Raw genomic sequence first — 12,534 nt, 5'->3', positions numbered from 1 at the left:
ATAAAAATCAGTCTGACAGTTCACAGTTGCAGCATGTTTGCTTACATTATTGGAGCACCCAAGTTAAAATCCTGTACTGGGAGCAGATGGAATATAAAAGTCCCCTGCACATCCACCTGGCAATGACATATGAATGAACAGCACAGGAAATACAACTGAAAATTGATAGCTGCCTGGCTAACTTGGGTTTAAAGAAGAAGTATGGCCAAAGCTCTTTTTCCATACTTCTCCTCTGGGACAACAGAATTGCACTTAGTTCTGCTCTCCTGTGACCCAGATTCAGCTGACAGCGGGCTTTAGCCAGTGCAGACTGTGCCTGATTGGCAGCTGATTCAGCCTCTCAGTGTGCTGCTGAGAGCCTGAGCCAGCCACTCCTTCCCCTGCACAGAGCAGAGAGGCCGCCTTTCCCAACAGCAATGATAAGGAGGGGGGGGGGCCTTGCCCATCAGCAATGATAAGGAGGGGGGGGCGGGCTTGCCCATCAGCAATGATAAGGAGGGGGGGGCGGGCTTGCCCATCAGCAATGATAAGGAGGGGGGGGCCGGGCTTGCCCATCAGCAATGATAAGGAGGGGGAGGCCGGGCTTGCCCATCAGCAATGATAAGGAGGGGGAGGCCGGGCTTGCCCATCAGCAATGATAAGGAGGGGGGGCCGGGCTTGCCCATCAGCAATGATAAGGAGAGGGGGGGGCGGGCTTGCCCATCAGCAATGATAAGGAGGGGGAGGCCGGGCTTGCCCATCAGCAATGATAAGGAGGGGGAGGCCGGGCTTGCCCATCAGCAATGATAAGGAGGGGGGGCCGGGCTTGCCCATCAGCAATGATAAGGAGAGGGGGGGGCGGGCTTGCCCATCAGCAATGATAAGGAGGGGGGGGGCCGGGCTTGCCCATCAGCAATGATAAGGAGGGGGGGGCCGGGCTTGCCCATCAGCAATGATAAGGAGGGGGGGGGCCGGGCTTGCCCATCAGCAATGATAAGGAGGGGGGGGGCCGGGCTTGCCCATCAGCAATGATAAGGAGGGGGGGGCCGGGCTTGCCCATCAGCAATGATAAGGAGGGGGGGGCCGGGCTTGCCCATCAGCAATGATAAGGAGGGGGGGGCCGGGCTTGCCCATCAGCAATGATAAGGAGGGGGGGGCCGAGCTTGCCCATCAGCAATGATAAGGAGGGGGGGGGCCGGGCTTGCCCATCAGCAATGATAAGGAGGGGGGGGGGCCGGGCTTGCCCATCAGCAATGATAAGGAGGGGGGGGGCCGGGCTTGCCCATCAGCAATGATAAGGAGGGGGGGGGGGGCCGGGCTTGCCCATCAGCAATGATAAGGAGGGGGGGGGGGCCGGGCTTGCCCATCAGCAATGATAAGGAGGGGGGGGGGCCGGGCTTGCCCATCAGCAATGATAAGGGGGGGGGGGCGGGCTTGCCCATCAGCAATGATAAGGAGTGGGGGGGCCGGGCTTGCCCATCAGCAATGATAAGGAGGGGGGGGGGCCGGGCTTGCCCATCAGCAATGATAAGGAGGGGGGGGCCGGGCTTGCCCATCAGCAATGATAAGGAGGGGGGGGCCGGGCTTGCCCATCAGCAATGATAAGGAGGGGGGCCGGGCTTGCCCATCAGCAATGATGAGGGGGGGGCCGGCCTTCCCCATCAGCAATGATAAGGAGGGTGGGGGGCGGCCTTCCCCATCAGCAATGATAAGGAGGGTGGGGGGCGGCCTTCCCCATCAGCAATGATAAGGAGGGTGGGGGGCGGCCTTCCCCATCAGCAATGATAAGGAGGGTGGGGGGCGGCCTTCCCCATCAGCAATGATAAGGAGGGTGGGGGGCGGCCTTCCCCATCAGCAATGATAAGGAGGGTGGGGGGCGGCCTTCCCCATCAGCAATGATAAGGAGGGTGGGGGGCGGCCTTCCCCATCAGCAATGATAAGGAGGGTGGGGGGCGGCCTTCCCCATCAGCAATGATAAGGAGGGTGGGGGGCGGCCTTCCCCATCAGCAATGATAAGGAGGGTGGGGGGCGGCCTTCCCCATCAGCAATGATAAGGAGGGTGGGGGGCGGCCTTCCCCATCAGCAATGATAAGGAGGGTGGGGGGCGGCCTTCCCCATCAGCAATGATAAGGAGGGTGGGGGGCGGCCTTCCCCATCAGCAATGATAAGGAGGGTGGGGGGCGGCCTTCCCCATCAGCAATGATAAGGAGGGTGGGGGGCGGCCTTCCCCATCAGCAATGATAAGGAGGGTGGGGGGCGGCCTTCCCCATCAGCAATGATAAGGAGGGTGGGGGGCGGCCTTCCCCATCAGCAATGATAAGGAGGGTGGGGGGCGGCCTTCCCCATCAGCAATGATAAGGAGGGTGGGGGGCGGCCTTCCCCATCAGCAATGATAAGGAGGGTGGGGGGCGGCCTTCCCCATCAGCAATGATAAGGAGGGTGGGGGGCGGCCTTCCCCATCAGCAATGATAAGGAGGGTGGGGGGCGGCCTTCCCCATCAGCAATGATAAGGAGGGTGGGGGGCGGCCTTCCCCATCAGCAATGATAAGGAGGGTGGGGGGCGGCCTTCCCCATCAGCAATGATAAGGAGGGTGGGGGGCGGCCTTCCCCATCAGCAATGATAAGGAGGGTGGGGGGCGGCCTTCCCCATCAGCAATGATAAGGAGGGTGGGGGGCGGCCTTCCCCATCAGCAATGATAAGGAGGGTGGGGGGCGGCCTTCCCCATCAGCAATGATAAGGAGGGTGGGGGGCGGCCTTCCCCATCAGCAATGATAAGGAGGGTGGGGGGCGGCCTTCCCCATCAGCAATGATAAGGAGGGTGGGGGGCGGCCTTCCCCATCAGCAATGATAAGGAGGGTGGGGGGCGGCCTTCCCCATCAGCAATGATAAGGAGGGTGGGGGGCGGCCTTCCTCATCAGCAATGATAAGGAGGGTGGGGGGCGGCCTTCCCCATCAGCAATGATAAGGAGGGTGGGGGGCAACCTTCCCCATCAGCAATGATAAGGGGGAGCCAGGCTTCCCCATCCCTAATATTACACATTGTACTCTCCATTGAATAAGCCCCAATTATCACTGCAGTAAAATGCAACAATTATCCACTAAAACATTCCCCATTGATGATCAATAGGGGGGGGGGGGCATGCTTCCCATAGATCACTGATGTTATGGGGGAGGGCATGCGCCCCATTTGTCACAGATGAGTGACATGCTTCCCATCACCATTGAAAAAAAAAAAAAAAAAGGAAGAAGGGGGGCTGGGGGTGACATACATCCTTCCATCACCAATGAAAAGAGTGGCGGGGACATGCTTCCCATCAGAAATATATAGATTAAAAAAAACAAAAAGCTTCCCATTGATCATCAGTAGTTGCTAGTTTGAATAAAGAATAAAGGTAGCCCCCCCCCCCCCCCAATAACAGAGGTGATAGTAACCCAAACTGACATGATACATTAGGAGCATGGGGGGTATTTACAAAAACTGCAGGGTGCAAAATCTGGTGCAGCTCAGCACAGAAACCAAATCAGCTTCCAGATGTTATTGTCAAATCCTAATTGAACAAGCTGAGATTAGAAGCTGATTGGCTGCCATGCACAGATTTTGCACTCTCCAGTATTAGTAAACCAGCCCCAGTAACATATATTTGTCACATTTAAACAAAAGTGCAGCAAAAAAGCCTAAAATGTACCAAACAAACCCAATACAAACTCCACTCACCAACCATGTGGCAGCATCAGACCATGTGCTAGACAAAATAGCTGCCACTTGCACCTGTATTTATAGGGCAGACACTTTTTTGTCTCACTCAACTTTATTTGCATCAATGACAAATGGACAAACTCTCAAAAAAGTTAAAAAAACACTATTTTCTTTTGAAATCAATGCCTAGATGCCTCTCTTTTCCTGGACAGCTGCAGAGAAGGGGAAAAAACTAAAATAAAGTAAAAAGAAATAAAAAAAAAAAAACCTGCATGGTGAACTAAGAACTGGTCAGCTGACACCTCCAGCCACTCCTCTTCAACTGTAACCCCTCATTGCCCAGATCCAGTGTTGCTTGCCTGACATTCGGCTCACACCTGAGTATTTTCTGTAGCGTTTTGCAGAAACACACTACAGTCCATTTAGCATGATTTCCTATGGGACATGGTCTCACCTGTGCGTTTTCACCCGGTGCGTTTTTTTTGCAAAGGGTCAGGGACTTTTTTTAAACGCAAGAAGTTGCCGTTTTGGTTTTCTAGACTTCAATGGAAACGCTGCAGAAAATCATGTATTGCGTTTCTGACATTTTTTTTTATGCTTTTTGCATTTTAAACCTGCCTAGCAACAAGAAAAATAAAAAAAATAAAAAAAACGCAACACACATCAAAAACGTGGCAAAAAGCAAGTGCAAACATGCAAAACACAATACAGAAATGACTTAAATGCAACCTGCATAGGAGGTTCACACCTGTGCAGTTTGCATTTGATGCATTTCCGAAGTGCATTTTGCGGTGCAATTTGCATTTTTTGGCACATGCGTTTGATGCATTGTGCTTTTTTTCTTGTTGCTAGGCGGATTAAAAACGCATAATGCATCAAAAGCACAGTAGAAACGCACTACATGCTTTTCTGCAGCGCCTCCATTGAAGTCTATAGAAACAAAAACGCAACATTTTGCGTTTAAAAAAGTCCCTGACTCTTTCCAACAAATGCACTGGGTGAAAACGCAGAGATGTGAACCTGTCCCATAGGAAATCATGTTAAATGCACTGTACTGCGTCTGCGCAAAACGCTGCGGAAACCGCTCAGGTGTGAACCTAGACGAAGGTTTTTTTACAGAAGAAAAAAAATAGTTAGTGACTTTTTTGGTCAAATTCAGTTACTAAATTAGACAAATAGGATAAATGTAATAATGCAAAGTGCAAGAAGTCATACAGAGGTCTCTATAGTAACCTGATTTGGTTGCTATGGGTTACTACATGGTTACCAAGTGTCCCGGACCAGGAAGGAAAGGCCAGGGATTGCGGACATTGTTCAGCAAGCTCTGCATCCTGCAAGGTGTCCCATGATATACAGGGTGGCAGTGGGGTGCCAAGTGCTGGAACACAAAGCAGCCGCCATTGTAGTCGAGGTATAATTGCAGCTTCAACAAAGAGGAACGTGCGATTAGGAAAACAACCGCTGAACACCAATGTTTACATTTTTCTCTCACTGACACCAATGATATGGGGCTTATATACGTCACTGACAGCGACTTACCACTTAGCCCTGGTTCACACTGATGCGGTGCAGAAATCACAACAGTTTCTGTGCGATTTCTGCACCACGTCATAAATCGCACCTCGTTCATGCAAACCGCTGCAGGTGTGTATTTTAAGTCAACTACACCCAAAAATCGTGTCGCAAAACGTAATGTGCAGAATCGGATCGCGTGGGTATGAACACCCACACGATCCGAATCTGGTGCAGACAAGAAAAAGGGTCCTGGACTTTTTTGGTGCGGATGCGGTGCGTTTTGTGCCATACAAAAACATATGGTTCAAACTTGCATCGCACAGAAATCGCATGCGATTTGCGCTGGAATGCAATGCGGTTCCTGTGCAAATTACATGCGATGTGCCACGCCAGAGTGGATCAGGGTTTACACCAATATCAGGGATTATTTTTACTCCCCATATCACCAATGTTGGGGATTATTTTACCACAATGACAGCAAAATGGAGATAGTTTTGTTCCCACCAACACCATCAGTGGGGCTTATTTCCTTCTATTGACACTGATATGGGGCTTATACTATTCCCACCAACAATGGCGCATATTCCCCCCTACTGACACTGATATGGGGCTTATACTATTCCCACCAACAATGGCGCATATTCCCCCCTACTGACACTGATATAGGGATTATTCCCCCCTATTGACACCAATATGGGGCTTATACTATTCCCACCAACAATGGTGCATATTCCCTTCTACTGACACCGATATGAGGCTTATTTCCTTCTACTGACACCGATATGGGACTTTTGCTATTCCCACCAACAATGGCGCTTATTCCCTCCTACTGACACCACTATGGGGCTTAATTATTCCCACCAACAATGGCGCCTATTTCCTCCTACTGACACCGATATGGGGCTTATTTTATTCCCACCAACAATGGCGCTTATTCCCTCCTACTGACACCGATATGGGGCCTATTCCCTCCTACTGACACCGATATGGGGCCTATTCCCTCCTACTGACACCGCTATGAGACTTATTCCCTCCTATGGACACCAATATGGGGCTTATTTTATTCCCACCAACAATGGTGCTTATTTCCTCCTACTGACACCGCTATGGGGCTTATTCCCTCCTGACACCGATAAGGGGCTTACTTCAATTCTACCAACAATGGGGCTTATTCCCTCCTACTGACACCGATATGGGGCTTAATTATTCCCACTAACAATGGCTCCTATTCCCTCCTAATGACACCAATATGGGGTTTATTTTATTCCTACCAACTCCAAAGATGGGGCTTATTGCCTGCCATTGACAAATATATGAGGCTTATTTGCTCTCACTGACACCAAAAATATGTGACATTGTCCTCTTTACAGCAATTATTTGGAACGTATTTTCTTCCTCTAACACTAGCAATGAGGTTTATCTTCCTCCAACTAACACTAAGGCTAGGTTCACACCTTTGCAGTTTGCATTTGATCCATTTCTGCATTGCGTTTTTGCACATGTGATGCATTTTGCTATTTTTTTTCTTGTTGCTAGGCAGATTTAAAGCACAAAACGCATAAAAAATGCTGCAAAAACGCACTACATGCTTTTCTGCAGCCTTTCCTTTGAAGTCTATAGAACCAAAAACCTTTTGCAAAAGTCTCTGACCCTTTCCAAAAAATGCACCGGGTGAAAAACGCAGAGATGTCCCATAGGAAATCATATTAAATGGACTGTAGTGCATTTCTGCAAAACACATAGTGATGAGGTTTATGTTACTCACACCGGCACAAACAATGGGACATATTCTCCTTCTACTAGATACAGTATGTGGCTTATTTTATTTCACTGACACCAGTTTTTTGACACCTATTTTATTTTTGCCAACTCCAATGATGGGGCTTATTTTACTCCCACTGTCGATGAACGTATTCCCTTCCATTGACACCGATATGAGCCATATTTTACTGCAGGGACACTGAGGACACGGGGCCTATTTTAATCTCACCGACACCAACAATATGGGGCTTATTTTCTTCCCACTGACATCAATGATGTGAGACTTATTTTGTTGCCGCTGATGCTATTGAAATGGTTTCATATTCTTCTGTTGTCACCAGTGATGGGGCTTATTATATCCCCACTGACACCAAAGATGGAGCTTATTTTTATTCCCACTAATACCAATAAAGGGGTTTATTTGATCTCTTAATGACACCAATGATTTGCATTAGTTTATCCTGCCAAAATCATCACGAGGTTATTTTATTCCTTATCAATCCAGCAATATGGTGCTTATTCCCCCCCCCCCCCCGACATAAAAAATATGGGGCTTATTTTCCACTTTACAGCAAGGATATTGGACTTTTTTTGCTTCCACTGACACCAACATTGAGATTTATTTTCCTTCCAATAACCCCAATGGTGGGGCTCATTTTACTACCACTGACAATGATGGGGTTTATTTTTCTTTGATACTGTTATGGGGCTTATTTCCTCTCAATGACATTGATATGGGGCATATTCTACTCCAAGGAACACTGATGACACAGGGGCCATTTAACTCCCACTGACACCAACAATATGGGGCTTATTTTCCTCTTGCTGACAATGATATGGGAATTATTTTGCTTCCACTGACACCAGTGATGAGGTTTTTCTACCGACAAAAATGGGGCATATTTTACTCACAGTGACACCAACAATGGGACTTATTCTCCTCTTGCTCAGTGATGTATGGATTCATTTATTTCACTGATACCAGCAATGCAGGGTCTATTTTATTTTCACTAACACCAATTAGGGGGGTTATTTTACGCTCACTGACAATGATGGGGCTTATTCCCTTCTATTCATACTGATGTGGGGCTTAAATCCCCTCGCTGACATCAATATGGGGCGTATTTTACGCTAAGGGACATTGCTAACATGGAGCCCACTTTACGCCCACTGACACCAAAAATATGGGGCTTATTCTTCTCTTACTTTCATCAATAATACAGGACTAAGGCTGGCCATACATTATACAATTATCTGCAGATTTTTGGTTTAGATTTACCAAAAACCATATAATAGGAGGACAAACCTAAACAACACTTTCAGTTGTATCCAATTAGGCAGGCCCTTGCACTACATAGTTGAAGGTAAATCTAAAGGAAATTGGGCAGAAAATCTGCAGATAATTGTATAATGTATGGCCAGCCTTAGTTTGCTGCTACTGACACTAACGAAAAGGTTTGCTATCCTCCTCCTGACAACAGTGAGGGGGCTTTTTCTATCCCCAATAACACCAACGGTATAGTTTATTTTTATTCCCAATAATAAGAGGCTTATTTCTCCTCCTAATGACACCAATGATGGGGATTAGCTCATCCCACTAACATCAATGGGGGTTATTTTTATTCCTTCTGATGCCAGTAATGTGCAGCTTATTTCCTCCCACTGACACCAACGATATGGGGCTCATTTTCCTCTTTGCACCAATGATATGGGACTTACAGTATTTCCTTTCTACCGACACCAGCAATGAAGTTTTAATTTTCTCCCATTGACACCAACAAAATGGTTTATTATACTCCTAACACCAACAATGGGGCTTATTTTACTCAAAAGTGACAATTGTACTTATTCTCCTCCCAATCAATGATATGTGGTTTTATTTCACTGACACCAGAAACTTGGGGCCTATTTTATTTCACTAACACCAATGAGTTTACCTTACTTCCACTGACAATGACAAATGGACTTATTCCCTTTCACTGATACCAATATGGGGCTTATTTCCTCCCACTGACATGGGGCTCATTTTACTCCCAGGGACACCGATGACACGGGGCCCATTTTACTCCCACTGACACCAACAGTATAGGGCTGATTTTCCTCTGACATCAGTGATGCGATACTTATTTTGCTACCCCTGACACTAACAAAAAGGTTTATTGTCCTCCTAATAACAACTATGAGGCTTCTTTTAACACCAATGACATTAAGGGTTGAGCTTATGTTATCCCCACTGACACCAACAATGAAGCTTCTTTTTATTCCTGCTGACACCAATAACAGGGCCTATTTTTACCCATACAATGACACCAATGTTGAGACTTATTATACTCACTTTCACACCAACAATGGGATTTCTTCTACTCCCACTTAATATGTGGCTTATTGTATTTCACTGACACAACACATGGCCAATTTCATTTCTACTAACGATGATGGGGCTTATTTTATTCCCACTGACAACAATGTAGCTTATTCTGTTCCATTGATACCAAGATGGAGCTTACTTCTTCCCACTGACACCGATATGGGGCTTATTTTCTCCTAGTGACACCAGTATGGGGTCTATTTCTTCCCACTGACACCAAAAATATGGGGCTTATTTTTCTCTTTACACTTTAATAAAATTGGACTTATGCTTCCACTGTCACCAGTGGTGGAGCTTATTTTATCCCCACTGGACACTAACAAAATAGTTTAAAATTTTAACGCCAACGGCTTTTTTTTTCCACTGACACCAATGGGGCTTATTTTACACACAAAATGACACCAACAATGGGACTTATTTTACTCCCACTCAGTGATATGTAGCTCATTTTAATTCCCTGACACCAACACAGGGACTATTTTATTTCTACTAACACTAATGATGGGGCTTATTTTTCTTCTCCCCTCCATTCATACCAATATGGTGCCAATTTCCTCCCACTGACAATAATATGGGGCTTTTTTGACTCCCAGGAACACCAACAATATGGGGCTTCTTTTCCTTTTAGGGACATCAATGATATGGGACTTATTTTCCTCTCACTGAAGTCAATGATGAGTCTTATTTTATTAGTGTAGACACCAGTGCAAAGGTTTTTCTCCTCTCGCTGACACCAATGATGGCGCTTCTCCTCCCGCTGACACCAATAATATAGAGTCTTTCCCCTCCTACTTAGGTGATCATTTTTCCCCCATACATATAACCGCTGATATGGAACTTATTTTCCTCCTGCTGATACCAAATTAGAAGGTTTATTATCCGCTTATTGACACCAATAATGGAGCTTATTTTTACTCAAAATGACACAAACAAAAGGGATTAGTTATCCTACTGAGATCAGTGATTTTTTTTTATTCCTTCTGACACCAGGGCCAGTCGGAGTCCTTAATCGCACAAATCACTTGAGCAAGCAGTAACATGTGAACAGCGTTGGCCATTGATTTGTACAAAACTAGAAAGAAACCACCAATCCCCACACCGCAAACCAAAATCAATCCTAAACTACACTCAGCGGCCACTTTATTAGGTACGCCTTGCTAGTGCCAAGAAAATCTCCCCCACACCATCACCACCGGCCTAAACCATTGATACAAGGAAGAATGGATCCATGCTTTCATGTTGTTCACGCAAAATTCTGACCCTGCCATCTGAATGTCGCAGCAACCAGTCTGCCCATTCTCCTCTGATATCAACAAGGCATTTTCATCCACACAACTGCCACTCACTGGATATTTTCACTTTTTCAGACCATTCTCTGTAAACCCTAGAGATTATTTTGATTGAAAATCCCAGTAGATAAGTTTTTGAAATACTCAGACCAGCCGTCTGGCAAAAACAACCATTCCACATTCAAAGTCACTTAAATCCCCTTTCTTCCCCATTCTGATGCTTCGTTTGAACTTCAAGTCATCTTCACGTCTAGAAGCTCCAATACATTAAGTTGCTGCCATGTGATTGGTGTTATTAAGCAATTGAACAGGTGTACCTAATAAATTGGCAGGTGAGTGTATATGACACGTCAGGAGCAGCTGAAAAAGAACAGTGATTCACATCCAGGGGCGGACTGACCATTTAGAAACTCAGGCACTGCCCAAGGTTAGTAGGGGGCCCTATGAGATGCCCCTGGTACCTTTTTCATAGGCTTTTTTGAGTTTGGACAAGGACACAGGGGCCCCATGATCCCCTATTGCCTGGGGGCCCCATGAGTTGCCAGTCCACCCCTGTTCACATCTCAATACCAACTTAAGGAAAATTGTTATCAATTACTTACTGTAAATTTTCCACTCCTGGCCTGTCCTCATGTCAGCACACAACACGTTAATTCCTCCTCTGGAACCCACAGAACCACCTCTTCCTAGCTCAATAAGAGACCGCACTTCCCAAATTGAAGTGTTCAATAACCTAGCCTGTGATAGGCCACTAGGAAGGGAGTCCTGTGCTGATGGGAGGCTATACCAGGAAAGGAAAAAATTATGGTAAAATATTGGATAACAATTTTCTGTATTCCAGACCCACCTCACATCACCACACAATATGTTCCACTAGAATCCTTGGATAACTGCCCCAAAGGATGCCACCCCTCTGGTCCAATAAGCATGCATCTGTTGCAGAGCAGAAAGACCCACTTCCTACATGACAATCTAATCACCTTGGAAATCCAATAGAAGATGACTCTTCAGGACCTGATGGCAAAATGAAAAAATGGCCCACTTTCCTCACATCTTATGACCTTTGTAAGTACACGGTTAGCAACTTGACTACGTGTACGAAACTGAAGTCTTTCTGCTACGTACTCAGTGACTCTTGTGCAAAAACTCAGAGCAACTCTCCCTGTTTCCTAGGAACTGGTTACCACCAGTAGAGCTTTGGAGCTGGTCGTAGTATCACCATTTCTGTTAAAAAGACACAAAAGGGGCCTTTGCAGGAAGGTGCGCAATCTCCATCACCATTCTGTCTAAATTAATGGCCACAGAACCTGTGAAATCAATATGTGTTCAGTTTTAATGGGACGAGGTGGCAACCCTACACACCCTGCCTAAACAAGACAGGAAAGACCCAAGAGAGAGGCCAATGGTGACATTGCAGAGCTTACTAATACCACACCTGTACAATATTGCTGTTTAAGGCTGGCCATACATTATACAATTTTGAGATTTTTGCTTTAGTTTTACCAAAAACCATATGAGGTCAAACCTAAACACTTTCAATTGTATCTAATCAGACAGGCCCTTGCACTACATAGTGAAAGGTAAATCTAAAGGAAATTGGGCTGAAACTGGTCAGAAAATTGTATAGTGTATGGCCAGCCTAAGCAACATTTCTCGCATCTCAGCACCCAAATGAGGTTTACCTGCAAGTATCTGGGTATTAAACCACCAGGAGAGGCTGAACCTGGAGGAGTAAGTGCAGGTTTGTTTGTTTGTTTTTTTGGGTGGGTGGACTAGATATACTTGAAGCAATCAAAGTACTTATCACCTGGAGCATGACCACAAAAGAACAGTTCAGTCGGCGAGGTGCTGACTATTATTGAGGTAGGAAGAGGTGTTCCTGTGGGTTCAAGAGGAAATAACCCATTGTGTGCTGACATGAGGT

The sequence above is a fragment of the Staurois parvus genome, unplaced genomic scaffold (assembly GCF_062004578.1).
Source record: "Staurois parvus isolate SC_StPar_1 unplaced genomic scaffold, SC_StPar_1.0 ptg000827l, whole genome shotgun sequence".
Taxonomy (NCBI): domain Eukaryota; kingdom Metazoa; phylum Chordata; class Amphibia; order Anura; family Ranidae; genus Staurois; species Staurois parvus.
This window is presented reverse-complemented; position numbering follows the sequence as displayed.